The 18,093-nt window shown below is 45.1% G+C and overlaps 1 protein-coding gene across 1 annotated transcript in view; it reads left to right on the top strand.

Moving 5' to 3' along the window:
* CDH6 (cadherin 6) overlaps positions 1–18,093 on the top strand; it is a 176,205-nt gene that overhangs the window by 100,263 nt on the left and 57,849 nt on the right. The gene's annotated exons all lie outside the window — the stretch shown is intronic.

Here is an 18,093-nt window from a genome sequence, read left to right as displayed (position 1 = left end):
CAAGGGAAACCGTTTTGCTGCATAAAGAAAACCAATGGCAATTAAGTACAAAATCACCATTTGTCCCTTAATTGCAACAGAGATACCATTAATTTAGGCAATTCCCAGGATCTGGCTGCAAGAAAGCATTTTAATAGATACTGTTCAGAGATTTGGAGATTTAATATTCGATGTTTTATTTTCCCTCACTCCAAGGTGCATCAGCAAATGTATTTAAGGCCATAAATATTAGGAGGCTTGGTTGAAAAGCCAGGAATTGCTGAGGTGTGTGCTTAGTCACAAAATGTCACAGATTACAAGAGGGTTGCATATAAACTGATATGATTTGAGACTTGGTCCTCATGTTCTCCAGCACACTCTTTGTTGAACTGCCTTGGTTTCCTATTAAGAGCTCCTGTATTAGTATTTGGAAGTATTTGTGCTCTGTTAAAATGTTGAGTAACACGATGCTGTGCGTGATTTATTATTCCCTCTTGTCAGACTATGTTGTGTCACATGTTTCAGACTGTTCCTCAGTTTAAAAGTGGTAAGTCCTAGAAGGCAGTGGCAAAGGACTCTGGGAATTGCTCCCTGAGACTGACTGGAAGACTGACCACAAGGTTTTCTGTTGAAACTCATGTCTCTGTTCAATGTTATGTGTATGTAACCTACAGCAATCATGATCATGCATTCTTCACATGCAATGATGAACTGGGGACTGTATAAATATGTGTTGTGCGCTCCTCAGAGTTGCGCAGAATCTTTGGGTGTTAATCAAGCTGTTCCTTCTGCCATGACTAAATAAGCTGTTTGGTCCTTTGGGTGTGATCATTGGCTAAGTTCACCCCCGTTCTATTGGACTCCTGTCCACAACACTAAAACATTACCCCAAAATACCCGTTTTTCCATGAACCTGTATATGTATGCTTTTATAATAACGTTATTATTGTTTTTTTAAAAATAGAACTGTGCAACTGATATCCCTCTAGTTGCTTGTGCTAAGCTCACCTGAAGCGGGTACAAATTGTCCCCAGGCGACCAGGCATATTATTACAAGGTGGGGAGGTTACAATCATTTTTGTGAGCCACCTCAAACACTTCTGTTCAAAGTTGAGGAAAACATTCACACTGCTGAAGTTTGTTATGTTGGGTGTGCAGGCTTGTATTATTTCTTAGATATACACCCTGCTCTGCTATGTAAAAACTTTTGCAAGGAAGGTTTCAAAAAGTGTGATGTGCAAAGTATCACACATTCTTTCTGTTTCTTTCTCTACTCTTTAAAAGTGCCTTGCCACCCTTTACCCTCCTCAGAGTGGCAAGTAAGGCGAACAAAACTCAGATTTTTTTGGTAGGTGAAAAACTTCGTGTGAACTTAGTCTCAGTTTATTATGGCACGTCTTTACACAGAGCCATGTGTTTGTTTGTTTGTTTGTTTGTTTGTTTGTTTGTGTCCTAGATCTTTACTAAGTCTCTTCATTTAATGATTAACTATGGATAAAGGAGGGACGCGGGTGGCACTGTGTGTTAAACCACAGAGCCTAGGGCTTGCTGATCAGAAGGCTGGCGGTTCAAATCCCCACGACGGGGTGAGCTCCCGTTGCTCAGTCCCTGCTCCTGCCAACCTAGCAGTTTGAAAGCACATCAAAGTGCAAGTAGATAAATAGGTACCGCTCCGGGAGGAAGGTAAACGGCGTTTCCATGCGCTGCTCTGGTTCGCCAGAAGCAGCTTAGTCATGCTGGCCACATGACCCGGAAGCTGTATGCCAGCTCCCTTGGCCAATAAAGTGAGATGAGCGCCACAACCCCAGAGTCGGCCACGACTGGACCTAATGGTCATGGGTCCCTTTACCCTTTACCTATGGATAAAGGGGGTGGGGCCTCTATTGCAGAAGTAAATATGCTCTCTCAGTTGCAATACACATGTTAGGCCAGAGCTTTCCAAACTGTGTGTCGCGACACGTTAGTCAGTGTGTTGACTGCAATGTGTAGCACGAACGCTGGAAAGGGGTTAGTTTAACCTCTGGTTTGCTAGTAAGCCTGAATGACTGTGTCACGAAATGATGCATGTCTAAAAAGTGTGTCACCAACTTGAAAAGTCTGGAAAGTTCTGTGTTAGGCTTTGGACTGGGGTGATCATGCTTAGCTTAAGATATTTCAAAGTCCTTGACAGCAAAAAGAATGGCATGTCACACTGATTCTTAAATCGGGGCTTGTTAGCTAGATATATCACAGCTTTCATCTCAGTTTGGGAGCATCATATAGCAGAATCCAGTTCAGTGCGCAAGTTTGGAACAAATAGATCAGGGGAATGTAATTTGATTCCATGAAATTAGAATTAGAGTTTCTATGCTGTCATACTTTTTAGTGCAGCCTAGAGGCTTCTTGGCTCCTGGATCCAAAGTGTCCCCTCCCGCATTCAAAAAAAGTACAGTTGTAAGGAACTTTGCATACTCTGGCAACGGTAGCAGCTTACCAGCTTACTGATCTAAGATGTTTCCCCAAATCTAACCAACATTAGTTTAGGGAGTTTAACCTAGTTCTGTATCTGTTGCTCCTAATACTGAATAAAAGTGGCGTGCTGGATTATTGTCTTTCTACTAGTATTTTTTATATATGCATGTTTACAAATGCATTATACAGAATGGAGAAAAGGCCTTAGATATAACAGAGAGGAGAGGGTGAGAGAGGACACTAGATCTACCAATTTTTGTTTCATGCCATACCAGTAAAAGATTAAGCCAGGTGGGGGCTCACTTTCAGAGAGGACTCCTTACACAGCTCCACTACAGCAATTGTGGATTCTAACAAAAGGCCATTTTAGTTCTGGTTCTGTAACTATCGGGGAGGACATCTACAAGCAGAAAGAACACAGTGTCCATTTTCAGATCAAACACCGCTTGTTTGATCTGAGCAGTTTTTGATTCAACCTGACCTCTTAGACTTTGTGGACGAAACATCTTCAATCTCTGGGGCTGCTTCTTGACCTGCGGTGCATAGAGTGTGATCTTTCTCCACTGGGGCTATGACTCTTTCCCTCAGAGTAGATGGCCTCTACCTATGCTTGCCAATCAGCTGCTTGGCCATGGATGGATTTGACACAGAGATGAGCAGGTTGAGAAAGTAAGAGTCAAGCACTGGAACTGCTGCCTAACTCCTGCAGTCTGAAACAGTACTTCATTCTGGAATTTGCAACCGTATTTCCCAGAATGACTCAAGGACTCAGAAATGGAAGCTGGAAGCAGATCAGCTTGGGAGCAGTCACATATATTACCACTAAGCTGAAACATCCACCCTAATGTGGTAGCGCTTCTCACAAACTGTGAAGAGGGACTGCCTTTTTGCCAATTCTTTGGGGTAGCGGTGTGTGTCCAAGGGAAGATAGGACAGGCTTGCATTGCCGCAGAGCCTAGCTTCTTGCTCGGTGCTGTGAGCTGCTCGAAGACAGGGGATGTCTCCCCATCGCTGAGGCAATGCCACACCATCTTTATTTCCCAGTGTTGATGTCACAGGGCCTGTCAGGTCACCCACAGGCCAGAGAGAGCGAGAAACGTGAAACTAGCAATCAGTTTGTTGTTGTTGTTTAGTTGTTTAGTCGTGTCTGACTCTCTGTGACCCCCGTGGACCAGAGCACGCCAGGCACTCCTGTCTTCCACTGCCTCCCACAGTTTGGTCAAATTCATGCTGGTAGCTTCGAGAACACTGTCCAACCATCTCGTCCTCTGTCGTCCCCTTCTCCTTGTGCCCTCAATCTTTCCCAGCATCAGGGTCTTTTCCAGGGAGTCTTCTCTTCCCATGAAGTGGCCAAAGTGCTGGAGCCTCAGCTTCAGGATCAGTCCTTCCAGTGAGCACTCAGGGCTGATTTCCTTCAGAATGGATAGGTTTGATCTTCTTGCAGTCCATGGGACTCTCAAGAGTCTCCTCCAGCACCATAATTCAAAAGCATCGATTCTTCGGCGATCAGCCTTCTTTATGGTCCAGCTCTCAGTTCCATACATCACTAAGCGAGCAGTTAGTTTCTTTATTAAGGAAGGAAGGGAAAACAAAACAAGGAGGCTCAGCAAGGCAAACCCCTCTGAATAGAAAAGTTGCTTGACCCCTCCTTTTTTGCCTTCTCCATCAGAACTCCACCCCTGTAGTCGCTTGCTATGGGAAGCAGCAGGCATTTCCCTCTCTGCCTGCCTGGTGTGTCGTTCGGCAACATGCAGCGGTCTCCATGATCTGGGAATGAGTGGAGCCTGTGAGCTGCTGGCAGAGAAGCATTCAGGAAGACAAGGAGAAGCCCTGTCCGGTTCCCCTCTGTCTTCTCTGTTGGAGCCTGCATCCAAACTGGACACCTCATTATCCCTCATGCTCCCTGCTTCCAGTCTTTCCCAGCTTGTACCATCCTCTGAGGTGTGGCTGGAATCTCACCACCACTGTTCTGGGTCCAAGTCTTCTGCTTCTGTGCCATCCCTGGGGGGTTCCTGGGATGGAGACACCCACCCCTTCTCTTCATCCAGCCAGTCCCTGATAGTTGAGTCTTCACAGCACAGTGTTGGATGGGGAGCCAGCCCGGTTAACAATCAAGAGGCAACACATTGAAACCCTGCCCAAAATGTACCTCTTGTTTGCTTTTTCCATGTTGGTTTGCTTGTTCCTTCCATGGCTGCAAATAGCCATGGAATAAGCAAACAAGAGGTACATTTCGGGCAGGGTTTCAATGTGTTGCCTCTTGATTGTTAACTGGGCTGGCTCCAGGTTCAAGTGGGCCATTCACAGAATTCCCCCTCCACTCAGTGGATGCCCTGATGCAATTGTCTGTTAGTAGTAAGCAGCTCTGATGACTGTCTTTGCAGGCATGGTGGGAAATTAAAATTCCCAGCCCTTTCTCTCATCCCGGATAAAGTGACAGAATGATTGTAAGAAATTTAGATGGATGCTCTGAGCCAACCAGTGCCTATTGGAGAACCAGAAAGGAGACTTTTGGTAGGTATCTGAATGCCTACAGAGCATCAGAGCAGTGGGATATGCTGCGGTGCTTGGGTCCCCTGCAGCTGCCTGAGGATGTCAGGTGCTGACGCCTGCCTTGATTGTTAGTAACAGTGCATCACTAAAATGCAGAATATTGAAATAATGACAGTTCTGTTGCACGGCAAGAATTGTTTGCTTCATGCTCTGATGTTCCTGCAGACATTCAGATTGTGCATCGCACCTGTGCTTCCTCCATCAGCTAATAGGATAGGTCTGTACAGTCCTGTTATCTTACATTTGTACCTTGTCAACTTGGCTTATCTTCCACTTTATCTCAGCCCATGCATATCACCATGTGTGTGATTTATATGGTGTTCCTGTAATATTTGGGTTTGTTTACAAATATACAAGCTGAGCATAGGTGGAGAGGCACATAGTTAACATCCCTTCCAAGCAAATCCTCGGCCTCCTATCAGATCCCCGGAGACACACCAGCACCCAAAAAAGGTGAACGCCACTGTTCAGCTTTCTGCTTCTCTCTATCTCAAATTGAAGTTTTTTTCTACCTTTCTATCCCACCGCCTGTTTCTGTTCTTCCCCCCCACACACACACAAACAGAAAGAAACATTCTAAGTGGGCACAGGGGAAGTATTCTGTCCCCCCACAAACCCTGGCTCTGATGAGATTCACATTTCTGGGAAATTTTGCTCTTTCTTGGTCATTAGTTCCCATTAAGAGCCATTTTCTTGGCCACTTCAGCCATTAGCTTTGCAATCTACACAAGCAAAGGTACTGCCAACCTATTATTCATAACTGTGTGTGTGTGTGTGTGTGTGTGTGTGTGTGTGTTAGCAGTGTTCATTCTGCAATGGAGCATACTCACATTTGAATAATGTGATGTAGCCATCATCATGATGGACATGCCAGTGTGATCTTTCCCATTTGTGACTTGGATCTATGGAGATAGGACCCGGAAAATCAGAAAGCAGTGTTCTAACTGTGTACAGTTCTTCCCAATGCGCCGATGCCTGTCCCTTGGAAGACCTAAAGTGTATACTTAGGTCTTCATTCCATAAACTGCAGAGGAAGTCTCTTAGCTCAAATATGGATACTAGGATCTGAGTCTGATCAAAGAAATGTGATAGGCCCTGAAGTTATTTTTTTGAAGTTATTTATTTAAGTGTGAATGGCACTCTGTTTTGCAAAGTATGGAATGGACACATGGTATATAAATGTCATTGATTCCATGGCCACGAGCACATCACAACTAGCCTTCTTGGGTGTCAGAGCCACTCACATCCTTGTAATTGAACAATTAGCCATGGGGCATGAAAGACAAGCAAATGCGTTATTGGAAGTGGCTGAAGTGTTAGAATAGGGGTGCCGTATGCAAATGTCTCATTGATTATAGCAGAGTCAACACAAATAAGTTTTTAATGCATCACTAAATGGTGGGAGCTATGAGTGACAATGGGTTTGTGTAGATAGATGATGCTGATTTATATAATGTTGGTATTTGATCTTTGTCTAAGAGGCATATTTCATCCAGAGATGAATCCAGGTTTGGGTGGCAATATGCAACATGCCCTCTGGTGCCATCTTCCAGTTTGTGCCCACCCCACCCCCTGCCACGGTGGGATTGCCTGTCAATGGCAGGCAGCTCTGATGAGTATTTCTTCAGGCCTAGTGAAAATTAAAATGTCAGTCCCCACTGGGATGCAGTGACAGGGCAACACCACTGTCAGAGACAAATAGCAAATTTAAATAGTGCCAGAAAGTCACCCAGCTCTCACTGGAGCACAAGGAGAAAAATGCAGCCTGGATAGCTCAGTTTGGTTCGAGTGTAGTGCTGATGGCGCCATGGTTTCTCAGGGGGTTGGACTAGATGATCCTCATTATCCCTTCCAACTCCACAATTCTGTTATTCTAAAAGGTGAGTGCAAGGCAGGTATCAGCAATGGCTGCTGCTGAAGCCATGGCAGCTGCCCAAGTTGATGCTGGTTTTATCCCATAGTGGATTATAGAATGTGGTATCCCCAACCAACCTCACGTACTCTCGAGTTGACAGCTCAGGGTTAGTGAAGAGGGTCTAGGTTCTGAGGAGCCAAACTGACCAGTGAGAAGCCAAGCAGATACAAACTTATCTCTGAGAGTCTACACTTTCACACCGTCCCAGTAAGCCACAGTTTACCGTGATGTGCAAACTGGGCCAAACGATGAACAATCAGGTGTCATTCTTTGTTGTATCCCAACGAACCTAGTGAGACATCAGCCAGTGAAATCTTAACTAGTATCTACAAAAGTAGGAACCCACAATCTTTTATCAGCTAGAAGCTGAGCTGGAATTATTTATAGCAGCTTGTGTGCTGTAGCCGCTCACCAGAGTGATTGATGGGCATGGTAGCATTTTAACCTGAAGGTATCTTTTCTTCTGATTCAAAGAATATGACATTTGGCAGGATCTCTAGAACAGAAAATAAAATGTAAATACTTGAATCAGGCTCTCTCTCCCCCCCCCCCTTTAAAGGGATAATGTTTTCTAGTATTATTGTACACCGTAAATCTTGAACGAAGATGCACTGAAATGTGAAAAAAGGAGGCAGAAGTTTATATGCTGCTATAAAACGCTGTCAGATGGAAACAAGAATTAGAAGTCAAGACTCTCCTGTAGTAGGGCCAAGGAAGTTCATGAGCACACATGCAATTAAATGTGCTTTGACTCCTGTTCGATTCTCGCTGTCTGAGAAGCTGAAGTGGCGAAGGAACAATGTGCAAACATCTCTTTAAAATAGTACTACATAGTCCTTTTCTCAGCTGATTTGTTTGGTGTTAGCAGCATTTCCGAATAGTGCCTTCATAAACCCTGGCAATGATGACTTTTGCCGAGAAATATACTGTATTTTTCGCTCCATAAGACGCACTTTTTTCCTCCTAAAAAGTAAGGGGAAATGTATGTGCATCTTATGGAGTGAATGTGTTGTCCCTGGCAGCGGCGGAGCTGGGGACTTTGGTTCCCGGAGCAGCGGGGGCATAGCGTCCTAATGCCCTCACGAGCATCCCCTACCTGAGTGAGGGGGTGGGGAGAGGCGAGGTGGGAGAAGAGGACTTTAGAGCCCTGTTTAGAGTTCCCTCCATCCAAGGGGCTCTGTGACTTGCATGAGAGCAGCCAAGAGCCAGCGCGGAGGGGGATCTTTCTCCCTCACGCACTCTGTATTTCCCCCCCTTGCTTTCCTTCTCTAAAAACTAGGTGTGTCTTATGGTCAGGTGCATCTTATGGAGTGAAAAATACGGTAATAATAACTTATTATTTATACGCCGCCCATCTGGCTGGGTTTCCCCAGCCACTCTGGGCGGCTTCTAACAAAAGATTAAAAATACATTAAAACAAAAATACATTAAAACACCAGTCATTAAAAACTTCCCTAAACAGGGCTGCCTTCAGATGTCTTCTAAATGTCAGATAGTTGCTTATTTCTTTGACATCTGATGGGAGGGCATTCCACAGGGCGGGAGCCAATACCAAGAAGGCCCTCTGCCTGGTTCCCTGTAACTTCGCTTCTCACAGTGAGGGAACTGCCAGAAGGCCCTCAGTGTTGAACGATGGGGGTGGAGATGCTCCTTCAGGAAGAAGGGAAGAAGGGATGGAAGGAAGGAAGGAAGGAAGGAAGGAAGGAAGGAAGGAAGGAAAGAAAGCTCTCATGCCACCTCTCCCTCTCTCTCACATGCACAGAAAACATAACTGGGAAAAGAATAAATAAATAGTCTGTAAACTGCTATCATGTTTTTATTATAAAAGAACTAGACCCTTATTTTCCTCTAGTCCAGGGGTCAGCAACCTTTTTCAGCCATGGGCCAGTCCACCAACCCTCAGACCATGTGGGCGGCTGGACTATATTTTTTGGGGGGGAAATTGAATGAATTCCTATGCCCCACAAATAACCCAAAGATGCATTTTAAATAAAAGCACACATTCTACTCATGTAAAAACACCAGGCGGGCCCCACAAATAACCCAGAGATGCATTTTAAAGGAAAGCACACATTCTAATGTAAAAACATGCTGATTCCCAGGCTGTCCGCGGGCCAGATTGAGAAGGCGATTGGCTGCATCCGGCCCCCTGGCCTTAGGTTGCCTACCCCTGCTCTAGTCCACACATCATTATACTATATTAGTTGATCTGCAATGCTTCCCCAATCTTACTGCATTCCTGTCACCTGGGGCACATTCAGCAGGAAGTTACAGGGCGTGCACTGCTTGTAAATAAAGCATGTGTCCACCCCAAATCAGTAATGAAGTCATAAGCGAGAAGGGGGAGGAGGAGGAGGAGAAGAAGAAGTCGTCCCCCATCTGACTGAATAATCACAAATGCACAAAAGAATGTGCAAATATTTAAAGTAGAGTAAAACACTCACAAGAAGTTCTTCTCAAAAGAAAATCCCTCCACCCACTATATGTGGAAGTACTGATACTGAGGGCAGCCTGGGCACATACTGAGACCCCCCCCCCCAAGTTGAGGCTAGAATCCTGGCAGTGCCGATGGAGGTTCAAAGGTGAGATTTGACACTATTTTAGCCCCATTCTGTCATGGATCTGTTTATCTCTAAACCGAGTTGTTTGAAAGCTAAATGTGGTTCATTATTGGTAGAATAATACAGTCCCTCTGTGCATGTTCTGAGGCATTCTCTTTCACCCCCTCTTTGTGACAGCACTTCAGAGAGACTTACCGTATTTTTCACTCTATAAGACGCACCAGACCACAAGACGCACCTAGTTTTTGGAGGAGGAAAACAAGAAAAAAAATATTCTGGATTTCAGAAGCCAGAACAGCAAGAGGGATCGCTGCGCAGTGAAAGCAGCAATCCCTCTTGCTGTTCTGGCTTCTGTGATAGCTGCGCAGCCTGCATTCGCTCCATAAGACGCACACACATTTCCCCTTACTTTTTAGGAGGGAAAAAGTGAGTCTTATAGAGCAAAAAATACGGTAACTTTAGAAAACTCAGGTGCTAAATGCATTGGGGTGAGGAGAGAGATCAGCTGGTTGTGCTTAGCTGCTTTGAAACTAAGCCTTACAGCAAGTTCCTAGAACCTCAAAAACCTAGACTGGGGGGGGGGAGGCAACTATTCTGATTAGCAGATTGAATAGTCAGTTAGAGAAATGAGGCATGTGGCAGGATCTCTCCCCTGGATTGGGCTGTCCTCACAGCTGTCTTGGGATTATGAATAGCAAAAGGAAAGGCTGTATCAGGTTGGCATCTGCGCAGTGAAGCCGGTGGTTCAGTGAAGTGGCATGGAAACCGTTGTGGAACGCCCTCCCACCAGATGTCAAAGAGAAAAACAACTACCAGACTTTTAGAAGACATCAGAAGGCAGCCCTGTTTAGGGAAGCTTTTAATGTTTAATAGATTATTGTATTTTAATATTCTGTTACAGATAGAAGGATCTGGCAACTTCTGTTTCAGTGTATCTGAAGAAGTGTGCTTGCACACGAAAGCTCATACCAAGAACTAACTTAGTTGGTCTTAAAGGTGCTACTGGAAGGATTTTTTTATTTTAATATTCTGTTGGAAGCCGCCCAGAGTGTCTGGAGAAACCCAGCCAGATGGGCAGGGTATAAATAAATTATGATGATGATGATGATGATGATGATGAACTGCCCTGAGATCAGTGGTGGAGCTTCATGCTCCGGCACCGGGGGGCAGACAGCAGGCAGGGTGGGGCTGGTGCGCGTCCCAGGGGCGGGGCGTGCCGCCCACAGGGTCGTGGTGCCCAGTGCGGGGGGGGGGGGCAGCTGTGATGGCACCCCACTGGGATCATGCTGTCGGGGGCGGTGCGCTCCCCACACACTCCTCTTCCTCCATCAGTGCCTAAGATCTGCAGATGAAGAGTGGTATACGTATAAAATAATGGAATTCCACTTGTTGGAGGAGGACAGGGTGGAGAACCAGGGCGGGGGCACCATCTGATTTATTTATTTTTTATGGAAAGTGTCTAAAGTATGTGCAAATTGATCGAGACTCTAAAAACCTGTGGTAAAGGGATGAGAATTTGTATTCTGCGTGGGCTTCGATGCATGGATTGTGCTTTGCAGTTGGGATACAGATTATAACAATGTATAGCTGAGTTTGGGAAATCATTTTCAGATGAATGGGAAAGGTTCGAATGATTTCTTCTTATTCCCTGAGGTAGGTGGCTTGGCTCACGTCGAGAGCCATATGCTTTGTTTCACCGGAGTCTTTCATATATTCAAGGAGGATCCCCTTCCCCTTTGCAGATGGCATTCTGTTTTCTGCCTGGATGGTAGCATCTGTTCGATGTGGAGTAGAAATTTTTGCCTGGATTCACCAACTGTGGAATACAAGGATACATTTTGTGTATGTGGATTCCCTTCCAGGTCTTGCGTGCTTTTGTCTTTTTACATGGCCTTGGGCATGTAGCTCTTTCACAAAAAGATGATTCCCCCTTTCTTTTTTTAAAAAATGGGCAGCATTCCTCACTTACTCTAGTCACCTAGAGTTATCTCTTCATACACTTTATTTCCCGTATTCTGCTTGTGGTACATTTTTAGCCTGGATTGTGTTGGGCCAACCCCATAGCTCCACATTCACAGGAGTGCCCTTACTTTCATCTCTGAAATGCTGAAGGGATTGCAACTACCCTCCTTTATCAAAGAAACGCTTTGGAAAAGGGCTTCAGGTATAAATATATATATATATGCTCTGTTGTTTCATTGAAAACAAATTTCCCTGGACAGTAAAATAAAGGTCTACTGCAGTGTAGGAATCACAATAATAAAGACAAGGTGCCAAAGTAGACAGGATTTATCTCATTAATACTGTAGCCCCATTGCCTCGATACTGTTCACTGAACCAATCATTCAGACTGCAGAAGTGTAGAACTGTGTAACTGGGAGGACTAAGGTCATGCACCCAGACTCTTGCACTCAGATGCGATGCTCCCTGTCCAGACTCCCAATAACTGATTGGTTCAGGTCCACCCAGCGCACTGCAAGGTGAAAACATGTCTTTCTCTGGATGAGGAAATGCCACAGGGAGTCTCAGCCCAGTCAAACTCAAATGAAACACGTTTTAAACATGTGCTATGGAACGCAGGTGGTGCTGTGGGTTAAACCACAGAGCCTAGGACTTGCTGATCAGAAGGTTGGTGGTTCGAATCCCCATGACGGGGTGAGCACCCGTTCCTCGGTCCCTGCTCCTGCCAACCTAGCAGTTTGAAAACACGTCAAAGTGCAAGTAGATAAATAGGTACTGCTCCGGCGGGAAGGTAAACGGCGTTTCCATGCACTGCTCTGGTTCACCAGAAGCGGCTTAGTCATGCTGGCCACATGACCCAGAAGCTGTCTGCGGACAAAGGCCAGCTCCCTCAGCCAATAAAGCGAGATGAGCGCCGCAACCCCAGAGTCGGTCACGACTGGACCTAATGGTCAGGGATCCCTTTACCTTTACCTTTACCTTTATGAAACACATGTTGTCGGCATCAGTGGCGTAGTGTGGGTTGTCAGCACCCGGGGCAAGGCAAGTAATTTGCGCCCCCTAACCTGTGGATTTTAGTAGGGGCAGAGAGCTGCGAGTGCGAGTGCGCGCCCCCCAGATGTTGCGCCCGGTGCGGCCGGCCCCCCCCTGTACCCCCACGCTACGCCACTGGTCGGCATGCATCTGGACCATCTCCTTCCAGTCCTTCCGCTGTGAGGACCATCGGCATCTGTTCTGACGTAAATCAGCGACCCGGGCTTCAAAGCCAGGGCACACTATCAGCAGAGTGAACTGCACACGCAGAATAGGCGTGAGGCTTGTGGAAGCATACTACAACTACAGATTTATTAATCATAAATCAGGACAAAGAAACATGTCGTCTCTCTCTATCGTCGTCTCAGAGAGAACAGGGAAAAGCAAAAGCTATACACAATGGAAGTTCCCAGAAAGCTGTGCTGGAATGTAAACAGACATGTGACTCGGAACAGTTCCACACGTCTGCTCCTTAAGGTGGAATGGAAATGTCAACATGTTATTCAGTAATGTTTAGTGTGGGGGAAAGAGGTCCATGCTGAAAACATAACACATAAGTGGCTTTTGGATTGCCAGATTTGCAGTCAGGCACACAATCAGCATTGGGATGTATGTGTTGTATACATGAACCCAGGGGCGGAGGAAGGGAGTGCAGTGGGTGCGGTCCGCCCCAGGTGTCACCACTGAGGGGGGGTGGCAAAATGCCAGGCAGCACTCACCGCGGGGCTTGGAGCGTGCCTAAACCACACGTCTCTCCTGCCCAAATGGTCCATCCGCTGCCTCCCACCCCCCAGTTGTAGGGCGGCTGAGTGGGAGGAGGCAGGCAGACTCCGGAGGCCCCACGGTGTACCACACCCCTATAGGTAGCTCTCCTCACCCCGCCCCTATGGGTGGCTTGCCCCGTTCCTGGGCATGCCACTCCAGGTGCCCGAGCAGCTTCCTCCGCCGCTGCATGAACCCCAACATTGTACCTAAGCACCCCCTTCCTTTTCTTCAATATGAATGAAAGGCTGCCATTTACTTCTGGAGAGAAAAACCCCAGAGCTACACAAAATGTGTCAGTTGCCCCTGGACACTACTGAGAGGGGCCACCATAGAAGCGGAGCACAACTGCACAATGGAAATTTTGTTTCAGCAGCGTATTTGTCAGCAAAAGTTAAGAACAGGAGAGCAAGGAATAGCAAGGTTGTTCCTCTCTCCTGGGTCCCTTTCCTCCCTTCCCCTACCCGTGAACACACACAACTCCTTCCTGTTTCACAGACTGTATTCCTTTTCGCTTTGGCACACTGAGTCTCTTAGCCTTCTTTCCCGGGTGGCAAGGAGGGGGAAGACATGGCATTCTGTTTCTTTTTATTTCTATCATTAATATTCTACACTCTGTCACTTGCCTTTCCTGACCGCCCTTTCTTCCATCCTCGAACGTATGCACTCACTAGACTTCCTGTATCCTTTTCTTCCTCCTCAGATCACTGACATTGATGGAAGCTCACTGCACTGTCAATCCATCATAACAATGCAGAGGTAACTTTTGAAAAGACAGGCAGCTGATGTGTTAGTGGCTATGAAGAGAGGGGAGGGGGCTGGTGGAAGCTGAAAAGGCAACCTGAACTTTTCATGCTCATCCGGTTGTACTGCCGAAATCAAATGTGGAGATGAGGGATATAGAAACCAGAAGCTGTAAGATGCATCAAACTCAACCCTTCAAATTAGTTACATGCCTCCTTATTATTGATCCATTTCTTTGGGTCCCCCAAGGCAACCTAGGGGGGTTCATTAAACCAACCATCATCCAGTTACAAGCATCTTGTTACAACAATCTCTCTCCATCATCTTATCTCGGGCCTTCATCTAAAGTCCCTGGCAAGTGTAGTCAGGAATGAGAGCATTCCAAGGTAAACATTTTTATTTTTATTTGCAAAAGAAAAGAAAAAAGCAGCAGTCCCCATTTTTGCACCAAGGCACCTCAAATTCAGCAGATGTAATGAAATGCACGAAATATAATACATAGTTTCTATTAAGCTCCAGACACAGTATGTTAATAACTCACATTTATCAACATCAAATGTATGTTAGATTCTATTCACCCTGAATTATTCACATTTTGAGCATTGTTCTGCCCTTTAAAAGCAGCCAAAGAAAATATATAAGTCATGCAGTATTTATTATCGATCCATATTAAGAAACTTACATAGCAGTGCAGGAACAAACCAAGCAAATATAGAGGAAGTCATCCCCCAAGAACCAGATAAAGAAAATGAAACCCTAGAGAAGTCAGCAATGAGCTCTGATCTGGCTACATGCTTGCAACAACTACACGAGTTCAAACTTTTCATAGATGAAACTGGTAATACTATTGTGTGATTGTTTTATTCCTGTTGTCTGCCTGAGCCCGGTCCCCCTTCATGCATTGCCGAAGGCACTTCTCTGCTTCCTGTAAACTATATTCATTTCCTCTGCAACTGTCTGCCCTGCTGTACTGGCTTCTGAAGAATGGAGTGTCAGCAAACTGATCACAACGCTTCCCCTTTTTTATTAGAAAAAAGAAAAAGAACATTTAATAGAATGCTTAATCTCATAATGGATCTGGCTGTGTGTATCACAGAACAGCTGGGATTCAAAACACATTCAGCACCAGTTGCTGTCTGAATAAGGGATGGGAGATATTAAATAATTGGGGCATTTTTTTGCTCATGCATGTGCACTTGTGTGCTAGCATAAATCCTCCTCCGTCCCCTTCTTCCACCGCTAGCACCACACGCATGGTGAGTTTTAATTTCTAGGGATCTGGGTTAGAGGATAAGAAAGGTAAATAATGGGACACAAAAATAGCGGCAGTTATTCGTCAGGGACGAATATCAGAAAATTTGCAGCGTCCCTGATAAACAGGGAGAAATGGAGGGGAACAGGTAAGCACATTTGCCTGAGGTTGCTTTTCAACCTTCTTCCTTCCAGTGTCTCAGACACTGCCCAGACACTGAGGTCCAACGCCGAGGGCCTTTTGGCGGTTCCCTCATTGTGAGAAGTGAGGTTACAGGGAACCAGACAGAGGGCCTTCTCGGTAGTGGCACCCGCCCTGTGGAACACCCTCCCATCAGATGTCAAGGAAATAAGCAGCTATCCTATTTTTAAAAGACATCTGAAGGCAGCCCTGTTTAGGGCAGTTTTTAATATTTAATGCTGTATGGTTTTTAACACTCGATTGGGAGCCGCCCAGAGTGGCTGGGGAAACTCAGCCAGATGGACAGGGTATAAATAATAAATTGTTGTTGTTGTTGTTGTTGTTATATAGAATATAGTGGTAGAATTCCTGATCGTAGCACACCAGAATGCAAGAGGTCCTCTATTTTCCAGTGCTCCCTGCCATGTAAACAGATTTCTGCTTGTAGTAAACCAGCCCAGCAGAAGGAGACGCATGAAACCTTTCTCCCTGAAAGGTTAGTCCAACATTCTTCCATCTCATCTTGCGCAGAGCACATTTCACCTCTTGTCCCTGGCAGATTTTTGTATGACAGGCTGGGGCTGCTCATTATGTAAAAACTACATTCATAAAATGCAGCCCGAGCAACAACAACAAAAAGTGATGTGTTTGGGCATTTATGGTGGGGTGGGGTGGGGTGGTGGTGTCAGGCATGAAACCCCCTCGCATCGCCATGAGTTTCTGAACACAATGAGCATAACACCAAGAATTCAGATTTGGACTTGAAAAGTACTGTAGTTCTTCTCAGTTGCCTGGGACTTGAGACTACGTCGTCTCCCTCTGTTCTTCTCCACTCACCTCCTCCTCCTTTCTCCTCCATATATGAGAGTAACATATACGTCGACATGATTGCCCACATCAAGCGTTCAGCCTTCCTCTGGGTCACCTTTGTCAATAAGAAAAAGATGAGAGTTTGCTTTCAAGTGCATCCATCAGGGAGCGGTAAGAGTCTGTTACCTGCTGCTGAAAGGACATGATGTTTTATTCAACCACATCCTAGTGAAGACACTTGTGGATTTTAGACCAAAGGTTGCTTTTTATTTATAGTCCTTCCTTAAGAGTGCTCTCCCCGCTCGAGACTTCAAATGCTCACTGGGGTCAATCTGCTGTAGCGTAGAGAACACGAGTAGTCTCTTTTTATGTCTGGATCCACTCTCCATAGATCAGTGCTCCTTCGGCTATCAAGAGAGTGCTGTGCTGTTCTTTTCAGCCATTCCACCTCACCCCCACTCAGCTATTTGTGGGGAGGGGGTGAAAAAAGAAATCACCATGAAAACGGGAGAAGGGCTGGGGAAATATCAGTGAAAAATTAAATGAGGGTTTGTGGGGGCTTGTCCAGGTTCCCAACTTGATAACACAGTAAGCGTAGGACGTAGGTAATTAAAAAGGAGGATTTATTGCAAAAACAAACAGATAGCTCTGGATGGCTCTAACAAAGCCTCCGGTACTATTACTCAAAATGACCCTTCTGAAGACTCCTTCCGGCGTTGACAGAAGATAGTGAACTTACGACCCTTATGACTCTTGTTTTGCTTTTCACAACATTTTTTTTTATATGTGTCTAGATTCCACCCAGGTCTGGCTCTATAGCAAACATAGTTCATTCTTCCTCATCTACACATATTTGTATGCACCGCTTATATACTTTGCACACAAATGAGCAGGCTGGTGTGCATGAAGACACCTTACAGATGTACATTCATGCAATCTGGGATTTTTTAAAATGCCAAAGACCTTCAATCCATATTTAATTCAAATTCCATCCCTTTGAATTAAAGTTAATCTGAATTAATGAATTCTCGATTGAAAATTCATTCTTGGATTTCTCTTGATGGTTAGGCTTGAATTGAGTGCTTAGTACTGCATTGCTTAGCAGTTGAACAAAAGTTCAAAGCGTGTGTGGGAGCCACATGGAAGTTTGTCTCAATTGTACCCCCAGCTGCTTAGTGTTCTCTTGAATCACCCCGCCACAAAATGGATTCCCCTTAGCTTGTGCCAAAAACACGTGCTAGTTAAAAAAGGCATGTAGTTAGAAGACAGACATTTCAGAAACAAAAGTACATTTTGAGGAAAAAGACAAAGGAGTAAAGGACAGAATTATAGTGTGTGTGTGCACTGCAGTAAGAGTAGCGTGTTGATGTTTTTGAGATATCGCATCCCCCTCCAAAAAATTTTATCTCAGTAACCTGTTACGTGTAAGAACAAACTGAACTGTAGAGGGACATTACTGAAATATTACACTTGAACATTCTTATTAATCATAAACTAATATAAACTATGAATCGCAAAACCGGCAGTTTGCAGGTCAGCAAGTAATAGAAAAACAGACCCCATGAATGCAGCTCGTAGACGTTAGCAATAGCATTATTCAATTACTTTTATTTTATACTCTGTCAAACAGGAAAGCCAAAATATCTTTGAACTCTCTGTGAGTTGGTTGTAAATGGACAAATAATCAGTGATAATTTGAGATGGAGCAGGATATAAGCAAAATAATAATAATAATGTGTGCCCCTCCCCGCCCCTCTAGTCCTTAATCTTGCTTGCACACACTGTAAGATTGTTCTGTTGTGATGCTAATTTTTCAATAATGGGAACATTTTTCTGTTTCCTAGAAGAAAATGACTTTTGTGCTTTTTATGGCTTTTCAAGTCTGCAGAGGT

The sequence above is a fragment of the Podarcis pityusensis genome, assembly GCF_964106645.2.
Source record: "Podarcis pityusensis genome assembly, chromosome: 7".
Classification (NCBI taxonomy): domain Eukaryota; kingdom Metazoa; phylum Chordata; class Lepidosauria; order Squamata; family Lacertidae; genus Podarcis; species Podarcis pityusensis.
The sequence above is the reverse complement of the archived record's forward strand: the minus strand, read 5'-3'. Positions and strand labels throughout refer to the sequence as shown.